The sequence below is a fragment of the Hyperolius riggenbachi genome, chromosome 4 (genome assembly GCF_040937935.1).
Source record: "Hyperolius riggenbachi isolate aHypRig1 chromosome 4, aHypRig1.pri, whole genome shotgun sequence".
Classification (NCBI taxonomy): domain Eukaryota; kingdom Metazoa; phylum Chordata; class Amphibia; order Anura; family Hyperoliidae; genus Hyperolius; species Hyperolius riggenbachi.
Window position 1 is genome coordinate 66641587 of NC_090649.1, and position 18879 is coordinate 66660465.

The 18879-nt window shown below is 46.2% G+C and overlaps 1 protein-coding gene across 1 annotated transcript in view; it reads left to right on the top strand.

The window, feature by feature from the left end:
• Window positions 1–18879, top strand: part of LOC137570375 (methylmalonyl-CoA mutase, mitochondrial-like) — an 88754-nt gene that overhangs the window by 65205 nt on the left and 4670 nt on the right. The gene's annotated exons all lie outside the window — the stretch shown is intronic.

The window sequence follows — 18879 nt, forward strand, 5'->3', positions numbered from 1 at the left end:
CGCCGCCGAAGCCCTGCTCTGGAGACTATGTCTCCAGTACAGGGCTTCGGGTGGCCATCTTCCCGACCCGTAGCCCTGCATGAATCAGCGCGGGAGATTGGAGGAGGAAGCCAGGGAGGGAGCTCCGTGGGAACTGCGCGCCTGAGAAGCCGGCCGGGAGAGGAGACCAGGGAGAGAAGACTTCTGCCAGTGCCAGCCTGCCAGGTGAGTAAATTCTTTTCTTTTTGCAGCCGCAGCCCTAATTGCGAATTTGCGATTGATTTCTGCTGAACTGTGCCCTAATTGCATTTGATATCTGCTGAAAATGTGGCCCTAATTGCGATTGATTTCTGCTGAACTGTGCCCTAATTGCGTTTGATATCTGCTGAAAATGTGGCCCTAATTGCGATTGATTTCTGCTGAACTGTGCCCTAATTGCGTTTGATATCTGCTGAAAATGTGGCCCTAATTGCGATTGATTTCTGCTGAACTGTGCCCTAAATGCGTTTGATATCTGCTGAAAATGTGGCCCTAATTGCGATTGATTTCTGCTGAACTGTGCCCTAAATGCGTTTGATATCTGCTGAAAATGTGGCCCTAATTGCGATTGATTTCTGCTGAACTGTGCCCTAAATGCGTTTGATATCTGCTGAAAATGTGGCCCTAATTGCGATTGATTTCTGCTGAACTGTGCCCTAAATGCGTTTGATATCTGCTGAAAATGTGGCCCTAATTGCGATTGATTTCTGCTGAACTGTGCCCTAAATGCGTTTGATATCTGCTGAAAATGTGGCCCTAATTGCGATTGATTTCTGCTGAACTGTGCCCTAAATGCGTTTGATATCTGCTGAAAATGTGGCCCTAATTGCGATTGATTTCTGCTGAACTGTGCCCTAAATGCGTTTGATATCTGCTGAAAATGTGGCCCTAATTGCGATTGATTTCTGCTGAACTGTGCCCTAAATGCGTTTGATATCTGCTGAAAATGTGGCCCTAATTGCGATTGATTTCTGCTGAACTGTGCCCTAAATGCGTTTGATATCTGCTGAAAATGTGGCCCTAATTGCGATTGATTTCTGCTGAACTGTGCCCTAAATGCGTTTGATATCTGCTGAAAATGTGGCCCTAATTGCGATTGATTTCTGCTGAACTGTGCCCTAATTGCGTTTGATATCTGCTGAAAATGTGGCCCTAATTGCGATTGATTTCTGCTGAACTGTGCCCTAAATGCGTTTGATATCTGCTGAAAATGTGGCCCTAATTGCGATTGATTTCTGCTGAACTGTGCCCTAAATGCGTTTGATATCTGCTGAAAATGTGGCCCTAATTGCGATTGATTTCTGCTGAACTGTGCCCTAAATGCGTTTGATATCTGCTGAAAATGTGGCCCTAATTGCGATTGATTTCTGCTGAACTGTGCCCTAATTGCGTTTGATATCTGCTGAAAATGTGGCCCTAATTGCGATTGATTTCTGCTGAACTGTGCCCTAAATGCGTTTGATTTCTGCTGAAAATGTGCCCTAATTGCGTTTGATTTCGGCTGAAAATGTGCCCTAATTGCGTTTGATTTCTGCTGAAAATGTGCCCTAATTGCGTTTGATTTCTGCTGAAATGTGGCCCAAATTGCGTTTTTATTTTCTGGTGTCTGGGGTAACTGTTGCTGCATTTATTATTTAATGGTCATAGTTGGCTATATTTGCTGTGCTACGGTTAAGCTTCGTCCATACAATGTCATGGCCGCGCCAATCTTTCGGCGCGCTACGCGCGCCTCAATCACCCCAACATCCATTTTTTCCCCGCAAACAGCCCCGCCCCAATCCGCCCTCCTGCTCCACCCACATGTCATGGCCACGCCCACTTATGCGGGATAGCCACACCCATTTTTCGACGGGCCTCTTGCTACAGTCCGCTTGGGGCCACAAAAACCTTAGCTGCACCCCTGTGCAGCGTTACATGTAACGCAACGTGGGCTGTGTGAACAGCCTACTTGTGTTACATTGCTGTGCGTTGGGGGAGCGTTACAGGCGCACTAACGTGCGCCTGTAACGTCTTGGTGTGTAAGCAGCCTAAATGTATGACAATATACTGTACGTCTACTAATGATCTGTATTTGCAGCAAAACAGATGGTGTGCAGTCTAAATGTGATATTTTATTTTTTTTACACAAATTGTCTCATGTTTGTATAACCTAATTATTGCCACATTCTCCCATATTTAATATCATGCTACACGCTAATCCCATGCAGCTGTGTGCTTGCTGCATTATTATTACTCTGTGGCCTTCGCTATGACAGCCAGTGAGATTGAGCTATGCTAGACATCAGAGGATCTGGATATTTACAAGCATTTGTGGATTAAAGCAGATGCCTGTAGTCCTTTAACCACTTGAGGGCCGCAGTGTTAAACCCGCCTAAAGACCAGACCATTTTTCTGTAAATAGGCCACTGCAGCTTTAAGGCCTCGCTGCAGGGCTGCACAACTCAGCACACAAGTGATTTGACTATTTTTTTAACTTTTTTTTTTTCCCAGCCCGCCCTCCCTCTTACCGCCAGCCAATCCCCATGATCAGCTGTCATAGGCTTCAGCCTATAACAGCTGATCACTTCCTGCACTACAGAGAGGACACTTTAAAGAGGAACTTTAACCCAGGATATTGCACTACATTCCAATCATTAAATTAGACCCCCATTCCCAAGAGAAATCTTTACCTTTTCTCTAATAGATCATCAAGGGGGTCTGAATGGCTGATATTGTGGTGAAACCCCTCCCACAGTGTGATGTCATGACCATGGTCCTGACAGTTTGCTGTCTGTGAACCTCGTTGCGTTGTGGGAAATAACCGCTGTTTCCATCTGCCAAGCAAGGAATATCTCCCTCTGTGCATAGAACGCTCAGTAAGGGCTTGTGCACACCAAGAGCGCTTCTGAGCGCTTTTAAAAACGCCATCACTTTGAAAAGCGCTTGACTAATGTATTTGAATGGGATGGAGCACACCAGAGCGATGAGCTTTTTTCACAATCACAAACTCGGGTCCTGCAGCATTTTCGCTGATTTATGATGCGATTCAGCCTCAATGTTAAAGAGACTCTGAAGCGAGAATAAATCTCGCTTCAGAGCTCATAGTTAGCAGGGGCATGTGTACCCCTGCTAAAACGCCGCCATCCCGCGAATAAACGGGGGTCCCTTTACCCCCAAACCATCCCCCGCAAAATCTATGACCAACTTGGTCGTATATTTTGCTCTTCCTGGAGGCAGGGCTAATGGCTGCAGCCCTGCCTCACAGCGCGTCTATCAGACGCGCATCGCCGCCTCTCCCCGCCCCTCTCAGTGAAGGAAGACTGAGAGGGGCGGGGGAGAGGCGGAGGTACGCGTCTGATATACGCGCGTGAGGCAGGGCTGCGGCGGTTAGCCCTGCCTCAATGCGGAAGAGATTCCGCGCTGTACGGAGGGGATTTGGGGGTGAAGGGACCCCCGTTAAGCCGCGGGATAGCGGCGTTTTAGCAGGGGCACACATGCCCCTGCTATCTATGAGGTCTGAAGCGAGATTTATTCTCGCTTCAGACTCTCTTTAAGTATAGGAAAGTGCTCTGAAAAGCGCTCTGAAAAGCGCTAGATCAGAGCAATTTTGTCAAGCGTTTTTGTTACAGAAACTGTTCAGTTACAGCTCTACTGTAACAAAAAATAAAAAGCGCTACAACAAAATGCTTCAAAAATTGCTAGGCATGATTAGAAAATCACCAGGCACATGCCTAGAATCGCTTTGGAAAATCACTTCAAAAAGTGCTAAGCGTTTGCGATTACGCTAGTGCTTTTTGGTGTGCACTGGCCCTGAGGAACATTCTGTACAGATCACCTGGCAGAACTAAAGCTGTCTAGAGATGGCCCGAACGGTTCGCCGGCGAACGGTTCCAGGCAAACTTCCGGTGGTTCGCGTTTGCCAGCGAAGGCGAACTTTTGCAGAAGTTCGGTTCGCCACCATAATGCGCCATTGGGGTCAACTTTGACCCTCTACATCACAGTCAGCAGGCACATTGTAGCCACTCCCCCCCCCCTTATAAAAGGCAGGCAGCGCTGGCCATTACACTCACTTGTGTACCTGCAGTAATTAGTGAAGGGACAGCAGCTGGCAGACTCTCATAGGGAAAGATTAGTTAGGCTCTTGTAGGCTTTTTAGCTTGCTCCTGGCTGATTGTTATTGCTAAAATAGCACCTCTCAATAGCTCTTTTGAGAGATAATGTTTTCCTCGTGTTTTTTTTTTTTTTTTGTTGCTCACTGACAATGCATTATACAGCCCTATCTGTTGCAGCTGGACCTTGGTAATTGCTATTACTGTGCCAGCCAGGCCCTCCCTAACTATCTATACTGGGACACCTACCTATGCCTACCTAACTACTGGGGCGCCTACTTACCTATACGGGGACACCTACCTACCTACCTATACTAGGGGACCTACCTATGCCTTCCTACCTATACTAAGACTCCGACCTATGCCTAGCTAACTACTGAGGCACCTACCTATGCCTACCTACCTATACTGGGACACCTACCTATGCCTACCTAACTACTGGGGAACCTACTTACCTATATGGGGACACCTACCTATGCCTACCTACCTATACTAGGGCACCTGCCTATGCCTACCTACCTATACTGGGACTCCTACCTATGCCTAGCTAACTACTGGGGCACCTACCTATGCCTACATTCCTATACTGGGACACCTACCTATGCCTACCTACCTATACTGGGACTCCTACCTATGCCTAGCTAACTACTGGGGCACCTACCTATGAATGCCTACCTATACTGGGTCTCCTACCTATGCCTAGCTAACTACTGGGGAACCTACCTATGCCTATCTGCCTATACTGGGACACCTACCTATGCCTACCTACCTATACTGGGACTCCTACCTATTACATAGTTACATAGTTATTTTGGTTGAAAAAAGACATACGTCCATCGAGTTCAACCAGTATAAAGTACAACACCAGCCTGCTCCCTCACATATCCCTGTTGATCCAGAGGAAGGCGAAAAAACCCTTACAAGGCATGGTCCAATTAGCCCCTAAAGGGAAAAATTCCTTCCCGACTCCAGATGGCAATCAGATAAAATCCCTGGATCAACATCATTAGGCATTACCTAGTAATTGTAGCCATGGATGTCTTTCAACGCAAGGAAAGCATCTAAGCCCCCTTTAAATGCAGGTATAGAGTTTGCCATAATGACTTCCTGTGGCAATGCATTCCACATCTTAATCACTCTAACTGTAAAGAACCCTTTCCTAAATAAATGGCTAAAACGTTTTTCCTCCATGCGCAGATCATGTCCTCTAGTCCTTTGAGAAGGCCTAGGGACAAAAAGCTCATCCGCCAAGCTATTATATTGCCCTCTGATGTATTTATACATGTTAATTAGATCCCCTCTAAGGCGTCTTTTCTCTAGACTAAATAAACCCAGTTTATCTAACCTTTCTTGATAAGTGAGACCTTCCATCCCACCTATCAATTTTGTTGCTCGTCTCTGCACCTGCTCTAAAACTGCAATATCTTTTTTGTAATGTGGTGCCCAGAACTGAATTCCATATTCCAGATGTGGCCTTACTAGAGAGTTAAACAGGGGCAATATTATGCTAGCATCTCGAGTTTTTATTTCCCTTTTAATGCATCCCAAAATTTTGTTAGCTTTAGCTGCAGCTGCTTGGCATTGAGTACGATTATTTAACTTGTTGTCAATGAGTACTCCTAAGTCCTTCTCCAAGTTTGATGTCCCCAACTGTATCCCATTTATTTTGTATGGTGCTAGACCATTAGTACGTCCAAAATGCATGACTTTACATTTGTCAACGTTGAATTTCATCTGCCATGTATGTGCCCATATAGCCATCCTATCCAGATCCTGTTGCAATATGACACTATCTTCCTGAGAGTTGATGATTCTGCACAATTTTGTATCATCTGCAAAAATAGCAACATTGCTCACTACTGCATCTACTAGGTCATTAATAAATAAATTGAAGAGCACTGGACCCAGAACAGACCCCTGTGGGACCCCACTGCTAACAGTCTCCCATTTTGAGTACGATCCATTGACTACAACTCTTTGTTTTCTGTCCATTAGCCAGTTCCCTATCCATGAACACAGACTCTTCCCCAGTCCTTGCATCCTCAACTTTTGCACCAGACTTTTGTGGGGAACAGTGTCGAAGGCCTTTGCAAAGTCCAAGTATATCACATCTACAGCATTCCCAATATCCATATTAGCATTCACTACCTCATAAAAGCTGAGCATGTTAGTCAAACAGGACCTGTCTTTAGTAAACCCATGTTGATGCTGAGAAATAAGATTATTTTCTACTATGAAGTCATGTATAGTATCTCTTAGTAACCCCTCAAATAGTTTGCATACAACTGATGTTAAGCTTACAGGTCTATAATTTCCTGGATCTGATTTTTTGCCCTTCTTAAATAATGGGAAAACGTGGGCTGTACGCCAATCCACTGGGACTCTGCCAGTTGCAAGAGAGTCACAAAAGATAAGATAAAGGGGTTTAGCTATAACTGAACTTAATTCCCTTAGGACCCGAGGATGCAGGGCCGGCCTTTGACCTGAGCGACCGGAGCGATCGCTCAGGGCGCCGGGCCGCCGGCTTCCAGGGGGGGCGCCGCGCCGCTCTCCTGCCCCCCGGCCGCATATTGTTTATTTTTATCTGCTAGCTCACTTGCGGCGGCTTGCGCCGCACGACTGTCTCCCTCTGGCTCCGCCCCCTGGTGCCGCTGGGGGTGATGGGGGCGAAGACCAGAAACAAGTGCTGGAGCCTGCAGCCTCTTGGAGGCAGTGTCTTTGATAGTCTCCGCCCCGCGCTGCTGGCCCCGTGCGTGATAGGAGGAGGATGGAAGCCCGCCGTGTGCCAGGCCAGCCTCCCTGCCTTGACCTGGCTGTGTGTGGCAGTGGATGACTGTCCCTCGAGACCCCGAGACCCGGGCTGGCCATCGCCCCAAGACCCCAACTGACTGGACAGACCATGTCACCAGCAAAAGTAAGGCTCCGCTCTCCATCCCATATATGTGCAGCAGCCATGAGATGTGTGTATATATATATGCAGCAGCCAGCAGATGAGATGAAATATAATAGATGCAGCAGCCAGCAGATGAGATTCCCAGCTGAGCTGACCACCCTGTGATCAAAGCAAAATGTAACACAACAGACAGCACAAGTGTGTGTGTGTATATATATGTATATATATATATATATATATATATATATATATATATATATATATATATATATATATATATATATATATATATATATATATATGGGATGGGGAGCGGAGCCTTACTTTTGCTGGTGACATGGTCTGTCCAGTCAGTTGGGGTCTTGGGGCGATGGCCAGCCCGGGTCTCGGGGTCTCGAGGGACAGTCACCCACTGCCACACACAGCCAGGTCAAGGCAGGGAGGCTGGATGTATGTATATAGCTTTGATCATACAGCGGTCAGCTCAGCTGGGAATCTTATCTGCTGGCTGCTGCATATTATAGGCAACTAAAGGGGGATCTGGTAGCCTACGTATACACACACGCACGCACGCACACACACACACACACACACACACACACTAAGTGGGGGTCTGCCTATATACATACACAGTAAAGGGGGGGATCTGCCTACACTAGTAGCCTATATACACTAAGGGGGAGATCTGCCTATAGTAGGCAGATCCCCCCCTTAGTGTATATAGGCTCTACTAGTCTTGTATATGTAGGCAGATCCCCCCTTTAGTGTATATATAGGCAGATCCCCCTTAGTGTATATATTATATATACACACACTAAGGATCTGCCTAATATATGTACACTAAAGGAGGGGACTTGCCTACAAGACGAGTAGCCTATATACACTAATGGGGGGATCTGCTTATAATAGGCAGATTAGACCCCCCCTAAAGTGTTTATAGGCTACTAGTCTTGTATATGTATGCAGATCCCCCCCTTTAGTGTATATATATTAGGCAGATCCCCCTTGGTGTATATATTATATATACACTATTTATTTAAGTATTTATAGCGCCGACATATTACACAGCGCTGTGCAGAGTATATATTGTCTTGTCACTAACTGTCCCTCAGAGGGGCTCACAATCTAGTCCCTACCATAGTTATATGTCTATGTATGTATTATGTAGTGCATGTATCATAGTCTAGGGCCAATTTTTTAGGGGGAAGCCAATTAACTTATCTGTATGTTTTTGGGATGTGGGAGGAAACCAGAGTGCCCGGAGGAAACCCACACAGACACGGGAAGAACATACAAACCCCTTCAGATAGCGCCCTGGCCGGGATTCGAACCAGGGACCCAGTGCTGCAAGGCGAGAGAGCTAACCACTACGCCACCGTGCTACCCATACACTAAGGGGGGATCTGCCTAATATATATACACTAAAGGTGGGATCTGCCTACAAAACTAGTAGCCTATATACACTAAGGGGGGGGGGGATATGCCTGTAATAGATAGATCCCCCCCTTAGTGCATATAGGCTACTAGTCTTGTATATGTAGGCAGATCCCCCCTTTAGTGTATATATAGGCAGATCCCCCTTGGTGTATATATCTGCCTATATATACACTAAAGGGGGGGATCTGCCTATATATACACTAAAGGGGGATCTGCCTACATATACAAGACTAGCAGCTTATATACACTTGGGGCCCTTTTACAAAATCAGTTGCTCTCAGTTAAAACGGAAAGAAAACTGATTTTCAAAGTAAGTCCCATGTTTTCCTATGGCTCCTTTCACGCTTAACGCGTTTCAACTGAAATCTTTTTCCCAATGCACTGCGTGGTGTGTGGTGTGTGTAGAGAGGATGAACGGGGGGGGGGGGGGGCACCAAAATCTGGTTACGCTCAGGGCGCTGTGAAACCTAAGGCCGGCCCTGCGAGGATGCATGCCATCCGGGCCAGGTGCCTTGTCTATTTTTAATGTATTTAGTCTTGCCTTCACTTCTTCCTAAGTATTTAATATTACAGTTAGAAGATTGAGACTCTTCCGCCTCTGTAGTTTGCAACAGTGCTGTTTCTTTTGTGAAGACAGAAGCAAAGAAAGCATTTAATAACTCTGCCTTACCTTGGTCATCCACCATTGAGTTCCCACCCTCATCCTTTAGAAGTCCTATACAGTCAACCTTTCTTTTTTTTAGAGTTAATGTACTTGTAAAACTTTTTTTGGGTTAGATTTGATATCCCTAGCGATTTGATTTTCAGCTTCGATCTTTGCCAGCCTAATTTCTTTTTTACAATTTTTATTGCACTCCTTATAATTGCTTAGTGCAGCCTCAGTCCCCTCCTGTTTTAAGACCTTATAGGCATTCTTTTTCCTCTTCATTTTATCTTTAACCTTTCTATTCATCCATAGAGGCCTTTTTTTATTCCTAGACATTTTGTTTCCATATGGGATATACATACTACAATATTGATTGAGTATACGTTTAAAAGCTTGCCATTTCCCTTCAGTGTCTTCCCCTTGTAGTACATTATCCCAGTTCACCAAACTTAGTGCCTGCCTAATTTGATTGAACTTTGCTTTTCTAAAATTCATAGTTTTAGTGGTCCCGCTGCCCCGTGGCCTATCAGTCACCAGATCAAACGCTATCATGTTGTGATCACTATTTCCCAAATGTTCTTGAACCTGCACATTTGATACATTATCTGGTCTATTAGAAATGATCAGATCCAGTAACGCATTCCCCCTAGTTGGTTCAGTTACCATTTGAGTCAAGTAATTGTCCTGTAGTGCTGCCAGAAATCTGCTGCTTTTACCAGAATGGGTAGCCTCAATACTCCAGTCAATGTCTGGAAAGTTGAAGTCGCCCATAATTATGACCTCATTTTTACTTGCAGCTTTTTCAATCTGCTGTAGTAATCGCAGTTCTGCAGCTTCATTAATAAGAGGTGGCCTGTAGCATCCCCCAATAAGCAATTGGCATTTTTTATTTCCACCATGAATATTTACCCAAACGGACTCCACATCTTCGCAATCTTCCTCCATCTCATCGTTGAGGACAGCTGTAAGAGAATTCTTAACAAAGAGACAAACCCCTCCACCTTTTTTCCCTGTTCTATCCCTCCTAAACACATTGTATCCTTTTAAATTAGCTATCCAGTCATGGCTTTCATCCATCCATGTCTCGGTTATTCCCACAATGTCATAGCCTTTGTCATTCAGAATGAACTCTAGTTCGTCTATTTTATTTGCAAGGCTCTGAGCATTGGTTACCATGCACTTTATATTTTTACCACCACATTTACCAATTTTGTTTACACGAAATGGGCTACTTGTATTTTTACCAACCTCCTTAATCTTTACACTGTCCCCACCCCCCTCTCCACCCTCCATAATGATAGGTTCCCACTGTCTTTTTACCTCATCTTGTCTACATATTAAGACTTTATTCTCCCGCCTCCCCCCAGATCCTAGTTTAAAATCTCCTCCAATCGTTTAGCCATCTTCTCCCCCAATGCAGCTGCACCCTCCCCATTAAGGTGCAGCCCATCCCTGCTGTAGAACCTGTAGCCGACTGCAAAGTCTGCCCAGTTCTCCAGGAACCCAAACCCTTCCTTCCTACACCAATTTCTCAGCCACTTATTTAACTCCCTAAGCTCCCTCTGTCTCTCAGATGTAGCACGTGGCACTGGCAGTATTTCAGAAAACACCACCTTGGAGGTCCTTGCTTTAAGTTTATCTCCAAGTACCTGAAAATCATTTTTGCCTAGCCAACTACTGGGGCACCTACCTATGCCTATCTACCTATACTGGGACACCTACCTATGCCTACCTACCTATACTGGGACTCCTATCTATGCCTAGCTAACTACTGGGGCACCTACCTATGCCTATCTACCTATACTGGGACATCTACCTATGCCTACCTACCTATACTTCATTGTGGACAGACCAAATCTGATCAGCTGGACAGTCACTGTTGTTCTATCATTGAGCTACCACAGCCTGGCGACCATATGGGCTTGAAAACCGCCACAGCCTGCACTCTCGCCATGGTGCGCACCAGTCCAGCACGGCCGTCGCTACGCAAACAGCTGTTTGTGGTGCGTTACACAGCGAGTTTGGTGTGTCAGTGTGAAGCAGTACTCTAATTACATTCCCTGATTGATGTATACACATGCAAGATGTTTTAAAGCACTTTAGGCCTGCAATTTAGCATTCAATGTTATTTCTGCCCTTAAAACGCTGCTTTGCGTCAAATCCAGATTTTTGGACTTTTGGCGTCTATCCCACTCCGCCATGCCCCCCTCCAGGTGTTAGACCCCTTGACACATCTTTTCCATCACTTTTGTGGCCAGCATAAGGGCCCGTTCAGACTACAAAATGCGGACCGCAACGCATGCGGACCGCAACGCATGCGGACCGCAACGCGTACGAACGCACGCATGTCCGCGTTCGTATGCGTTGCGTGGCTGATCCCATTACTGAAAAGTGAATGGGACAGCCGCGCGTTTTTGTAAAATCTGCGTGCAGCATGCGTTCCCGGACCGCATAGGTCCGGAACGCATGCTGTGTGAACATCAGACATTGCACTCTATGCAATGTCTGATGTCGTGCGTTTTGGCCACCTGCACGCGTTTCCAAAACGCGGCTGGAAACGCGTGCAGTGTGAACGGGCCCTTAGTGTTTTTAGATTTCAAAGTTCGCATCCCCATTGAAGTCTATTGCGGTTCGCGAAAGTTCGTGCGGAACCTTTTGCAGAAGTTCACAAACCGAAAATCGGAGGTTTGGGCCATCTCTAAAGCTGTCACCACCAGTGTTAAATGTCAGAATGTAAATCAGGGAGAGGAAAGATTTGACAGTGGTCAAACACTGACTAAATAATCTATGAATATTGTAAAAAAAAAAAAAAAAAAAAAGCAATTTTATTTATTATGTTACAATTTTACTGCCTCCATATAGTAGGAGAGCTTACCTTCACCATCTGTTCATAGTATTCTAAGGGCTCTATTCACTATGCGGCGCTAAGTGTTAGCGCTGCAGTGAAACGCCCATTAGCGCATGTAAAGTAGCTTTGCGCGCACTAATAGTCACGCAAAGCTACATCGCGCCGAAAATGTGGCGGTCCGCCGAAAATGTTGCACGATGCTATGATAACGTTGCATGCGGTGCAACAAAAACGGGGCATACGGTGCCCCTGAAATGTTGCACCAGTGAGCCCTAAAGGTCGCACCGTCGGGCGCACTGGTGCGACGTTAAAGGGCTCCATATGCCCCGCTTTCATCGCACCGCATGCAACGTTTTTGGCGCACCGCGGTACCGAATGCAGTGCGACGTTTTTGCCGCACAAAGTCGTTTGCGCTGCTGTTTGGGACGTCTTAACCTTTAAGACGTCCAAACTGCCATCCCGCCGCTTTGTGAATCGAGCCCATAGTCTGTTGGTTCTTATATTACATGGAAGTGGTGAAAATGGCCAATCATTGGCAAAACTTAAATTGGATGTGTGTACGCACCTTTACTGTAAACAACGCCAGTGAGTTGGCACAGTACACACCGCTTGAGTATTTGTCTGTAGAGATTAAGGTGTTGTGGGCCCTGGGGCACCTCTTAGTCTAATAGCAATCAGTGTGTGACGGCTGGGGTGAAGGGATGGAGGGGCGCACTTTGGTGTTTCAGCCTTGGGTGCTGGAGGACCTTATCCCCGCTCTGTGTCTGTATGATGCTTGTTGCCTGTACTGCTGCCGTAAAGTTCAGCTCGATCCTTCTGGGAGACCCTAATTGAAGGCGTGTGTGCACCTTTCATCTCTGTACACAAAAATACTGGCAGTATGGTGGCGTAGTGGATAGCACTCTCGCCTTGCAGTGCTGCGTCCTCGGTTTGAATCCCAGGCAGTGCTCTATCTGCACGGTGCACAGAGTTTGTAAGTTCTCCCCGCATCTGTGTGGGCTTCCTCCGGGCACTCCGATTTCCTCCCACATCCCTAAAAACATACAAATAAGTTAATTGACTTCCCCCCAAATTGGCCCTAGACTACGATACATATACTACACCATACATACATATGATATGGTAGTGGTGAGCCCCTCTGAGGTGAGGGACAGCTAGTAGTGACAGGACAACTCTGTACAGCGCTACGGAAGATGTCGGCACTATATACTACCTATTTACTAAATACTAGATAGTAATACTAAATAAAAATAATACTAAATAATAATAATCACCAGTCATGCTGGAGTTAAGAAATGTGTGGCAAAATAAACCCACAGCAGAGTTGATGAATATTTGATATAGGAACCCATCAGAAGCCTGGCGAATATTGAAAGTGATAATGGCCATTTCAGTCATTAGCCATTCATTTGTAAATGTGCAAATTAACTTTGCACTTGGAATTAGCGAACCGTCTGGTGAATTCTCTGCGGTCAGAGGACAGCGCAAGGCTCTATTTCTGGACACTCAGAAAGTCGAAATTGTTCCTTTTTTTTTTGCCCATGATTATTTTTTCATCGGAATATGTAAGTTTCTATAAAGAGGTGATAAAGGCTTTTTGTGTTAATGGAATATTCTGCTCATTTCTGAGTAGCGGCCAGTGACTTCATAACACAACAAAAAGTGTATATACATGTTGTATAAAGTAGCGCAGGGTATAAACTCTTTGAACTTTAGAAATACTTTTAATTGGTAAATGCTCTATGAGTGGGATACAAAGGAGGTAGCATAGGAGGCGGCCCGCCCCAGGTCTTAGGGTACAGGGTGGGTCCCAAACGACCCCCTTGCCGCTGCAGTGCCCTGCCGTGCAGAGTATAGCAAACAGCGGTTGAAATGACTGCAGTATTTTTCCTAGCAGTCTACAATTTTATTAGATATGAATTTGGAGGTTTGATATTGAAGGAGTAACTTAAAAATTGAATGTGTTTATCATTACGTATGGTGTGTATATGCTTGTGTGAGAAAGCTGGTGGGCGGTCCTGACTGGCCCCTTTGCTCGTATCTGGGAGCGCATGTTGGGTGTTGCTAAGTCCGGGGATGTTTATCTGGGCAATGCGACGCTTACTTGCGCTCTACGTGTTGACGTGCGTCTCCTCTCCCTCCTTCCGCCTGCCGGATTGATGCGGCGGTGGGCGGACTGGCTGTGGGATGGCGCGCGTCCCTGTGATTGGACGGATGTTTCGGCTGGATGGTCCCGCCCCCCGGCGCCGTGATTGGCCGATGGGGCTAACATAAACCACAGGAGAAGTGTATTGCGATAACCCACGCCCCCTGAGGAAACGAGCAAGGAGCTCGTGAAACATGTCGGGGCTGCTATTGCTGGCGTTACAGCACATTTGCCCGGCTCCCTCGAGAATTCTGTCCCTCTGAGACTCCCCTTGCCACCCGTATATCCTACACATCGGCAGCACGGACTTCTGTACATTGGAAGTACGGACTCTTCATATTACAGTGGTGACCAATCATCTGTTGACAACTGTGGATGTGTGATCTGCTATGTGGACTGGTCAGCTACTATACACATAAGATGCATTAAAGAGACACTGAAGCGAAAAAAAAATGATATAGTGAATTGGTTGTGTACTATGAATAATTACTAGAAGATTAGCAGCAAAGAAAATATTCTCATACTTTTATGTTCAGGTATATAGTGTTTTTTCTAACATTGCATCATTCTATAATATGTGCAGATTACACAACACTCAGCATTCAAAATGAGTCTTTCAGAGCAGTCTGTGAAGTAATGACCTCTCCTCTAGCAGAGGAAAAGTAAATAGTCCAGGAACAGTTGAGATAATAAAAGTCAGATAACAGCCCTCTCCACGACTAACTTAGTCGGAGAGCTTAATGGCTTGTTTGCATAGAGATAACAACTGGAGTTTCTCAACTCTTCCTGTACTGGAAACAATTACACTGATGTATCTGATCTTTTTATTTCTTAGCTGTGCTACACATACAAATCATAATATCATCATTTTTTTTTTCGCTTCAGTGTCTCTTTAAGAGTTGTCAGCTGAGGGCATGTATGCCTGTACTGGAGGTACTCAGCTGCTATCTGCATGTGCTACTGCTTCACAAGCTTACTAATACCACACCAGCAATTGCACTGACTGCTTGCTATGGACTTTTGCTGGCTGATGCTTAGCATATCACTGCTTTATACCGCTTGAGGAGATTGCCATCCTTTATAAGAGAGGCTATTAAGAAGTGGATTACTACTCTGTATCATTGTGCTAATGAACTCTGTTGGAAACTTCTTTTGCCTGCTGTTTTTTTCATAGTGACTATCTCCATCAGAATACACTGACTTTTCCCTTTTTTGAAGTGGGCGCCCCCCTCTGTTTTTTGCCTTATATCAAAGTGCTATTATTCCATCGGCTCTGTGTGTATGGTGTTGGATGTGCAGTTTTGTATGCTGCAGGGGTTCAAAGGGTTTAGTGGGTGCAGTGGTGTTGGGGAAGAGTGCTGGACAATTTTAAATATGTATTTTTGATAAATAAAATGTATACAGTTTATTTGAATATTAAAAAAGACTTGGGGCTTGATTTACTAACCAGAGCTAAGTAATAGCGCCGCTTCGGGGGCACTCGATACGCTGTTTTCGTCGCACTGGGTGCAACGTTTACAGGGCAGCGGATGCGACGTTATCGTCGCACCGCGCACTATTGCCAGCTGCGCGCGCACTGCCCTGGGCTGTGCGCGATGTATGGGCGCAAACCACTTGACTCCGTGGTTTGTGTCCACTATCTCTTTAGGCTCACTAACCGGCTTAGCGCTGGTTAGTGAATCAACCTGCGTTATTGGTGTGTAACACCCACTTTCTCTGATTTTCCTACTTAAATGGTATTGTTTATAGTGAGCAGCTGGAAGACGTGCACTGCCTCTATTTCACCTGCTACCTGGAGTCCAGCGATGTCAGACTTCCTGTCACCACTAAGCTCTCCCCCTAGTGCTGGCATCACTTCCTGCACTCGCGTGATCACATGATGCAGGAAGATGCGCCAGGCAGTAGGGGAGGGCTGAGCGGTGACAGGAAGTCGGATATCGGTGGACTCTGCGGTGGAGCAAGTAAGATAACAGCACGTCTTCCAGCTGCGCTATACTTTGCATGGGCATCTATACCATAGCTACCTATACTGGGGGCAACTATTCCAGGCTACCTATACTGGGGCAACTATTCCAGGCTACCTATACTGGGGGCAACTATTCCAGGCTACCTATACTAGGGGCAACTATTCCAGGCTACCTATACTGGGGGCAACTATTCCAGGCTACCTATACTGGGGGCAACTATTCCAGGCTATTCGTATATAAGAAAAAGACACTCCCTTAAAGTACAGTGTGGCACTCCCTTAACCTCCTTGCCGGTCTAAAAAATCCGGCAAGGAGGCAGCGCCGCACTTTTTTTTTTTTTTTTTTTAAATCATGTAGCGAGCCCAGGGCTCGCTACATGATAGCCGCTGAACGGCGGCATCCCCCCAATCAGCGATCAGAGTATGCAGGAAATCCCGTTAAGAACGGGATTTCCTGCAGGGCTTCCCCGGTCGCCATGGCGACGGGGTGGGATGATGTCACTGACGTCATGGATGTCGGGACGTCATAGGGAATCCCGATCCGCCCCTCAGCGCTGCCTGGCACTGATTGGCCAGGCAGCACAGGGCTCTGGGGCGGGGGGGGGGGGGGAGCGACTCGGCGCGGCGGATTGCGGCGGATTGGCGGCGATCGGAAGTTACAAGCAGCTAGCAAAGTGCTAGCTGCTTGTAACAAAAAAAAATTATGCAAATCGGCCCAGCGGGGCCTGAGATATCCTCCTGCGCAGGTTACCTCGAGCTGAGCTCGGGATAACCGGCAAGGAGGTAAAAGTACAGCAACAGCGAAACTAGTATTCATGAAACATATACAGGGTGGGCCATTTATATGGATACACCTTAATAAAATGGGAATGGTTGGTTATATTAAATTCCTGTGTTTGGCACATTAGTATATGTGAGGGGGGAAACTTTTCAAGATGCGTGGTGACCATGACGACCATTTTGAAGTTAGCCATTTTGAATCCATCTTTTGTTTTTTTCAATAGGAAGAGGGTCAAGTGACACATCAAACTTATTGGGAATTTCCTAAGAAAAGCAATGTTGTGCTCTCACCACGATGTCTGGTTATGTCCCAGTCACGGCTCCCAGATTTGTGCTCCATCAATGATACAGGAAGGAAGAGATCATATTCTGGAATCAGCAAGGAAAAAGAAAAAATGTGCACCTTCTATCCAGACAAAATGGCTGTTTTATTGCCTCCAATGGACAAGTGACATATTTTCTAAGACCAGACCTCAAAACACTATGACAGTGTGTGAAGCAGTAGAACACTGCGGGAGTGGAGATGGTCTGGCGGGGGACAAGGCTGGAGCTGGCGACGGCCGATTCACATCTACAGAGACACTTGGTCACGCTGTGTTCCACCCTGTTCCAGATAAGTCAATTGGCTTCCCCCTAAATTGGCCCTAGACTATGATACATATGTTGCACTTTACATACATAGACATATGACTGTGGTAGGGATTAGGAGTCAGTTGCCAGGCAGCAGTGAGCAGTTACCAGGCAGCAGCAAGCAGTTACCAGGCAGCAGCAAGCAGTTGTGGGAGTTTGAGGGGGTTTTCACTGCCTATCAACTGCCCATGGAAAGGAGGCCTAATAGGTAATAAATCGGTTGAAGGAGGGCCTCTTTTGGACCCTTCTTGTCCAGGGGCCCTGGTGCAGTTGCTACCTCTGCATCCCCTGTTGCTATGACACTGTGTAAACGGAGATACTACACCTGCTTGGATTGGGGAGCGGAGGACCTGTGGACCCTCTGAAGGCTGTGTTCTGTTCCTTTTACCACTACATACGATACATACAACCTTATAACGTGGGTTGTTTGCAGCTGGTAAGTAGAGAAGTCACAAACATAGAATTTTCTGTTCGCGAACTTCCAAAAAACTGTTGGCGACCAGGCGAATCTGCCGAACCGCCATAGACTTCAATGGGCAGGCAAATTTTAAAACCTACTACAAAGACTATTTCTGGCCACAAAAGTGATGGAAAAAGTTGTTTCAAGGGGTCTAACACCTGGACTGTGGCATGCCGGAGGGGGATCCATGCCAAAAGTCCCACCAAAAATTACCGAGTTGACGCAAAGTCGGGTTTTAATCCCCAAAGGGCAGAACTCACATTATGCACAGCTCTGGGTGTCAGTGGGTTGTGGAGTGTCTCACGCAGAGAAATGCAAGAGTACTGTCAGAATACAGTGAAATAATAATGCACTGGAGTGGTTATGTGCGTGCAACTTAATGAGGCAACAGCAGTAGTGTGCACACAGTTGTGGGTGTCAGTGGGCTGTGGAGTGTCACACACAAAAAAAACACAGGAGACCGATGTGCTAGCACTCAAAAAGGGCTGTTTGAAGTGCTTTCACAGCTAGTGAGGAACAAGAACACAGGCCTAGCTAATGCTTTCCCTACCTATCTGCAGCAAGTCTCACCCTGCTCTCACTAGTAGTCAGCAGCTAGCAGAGAATTAATCCAATATGGCCACTGCAACTGCCTTTTGGTAGGGGGCTAGGGGGTCCAGGAAGGGGTGCTAGCTGAGGGGTCAAAGTTTAGCTCAATGATGATGTATAGATAGGGATGTGAATCGAACACACCAAATGTTCACTGTGAATGCAAAAAGACGATGTTCGCAGAGTACTGCTCGCTGGCCATCTCTACTGGTAAGCCCCTCTAATTCCTCTGGGTGATGGAATCCACAAGATCTGATGAAGCTATATACCATCATGGTGAAGTTTTATAGACTGCAACTTATTATATATCGATGGTTGAGATCTGTGCTGATTTTCTTCAATAATATGAATTAGACTGTGAGCCCTCGGAGGGACATTT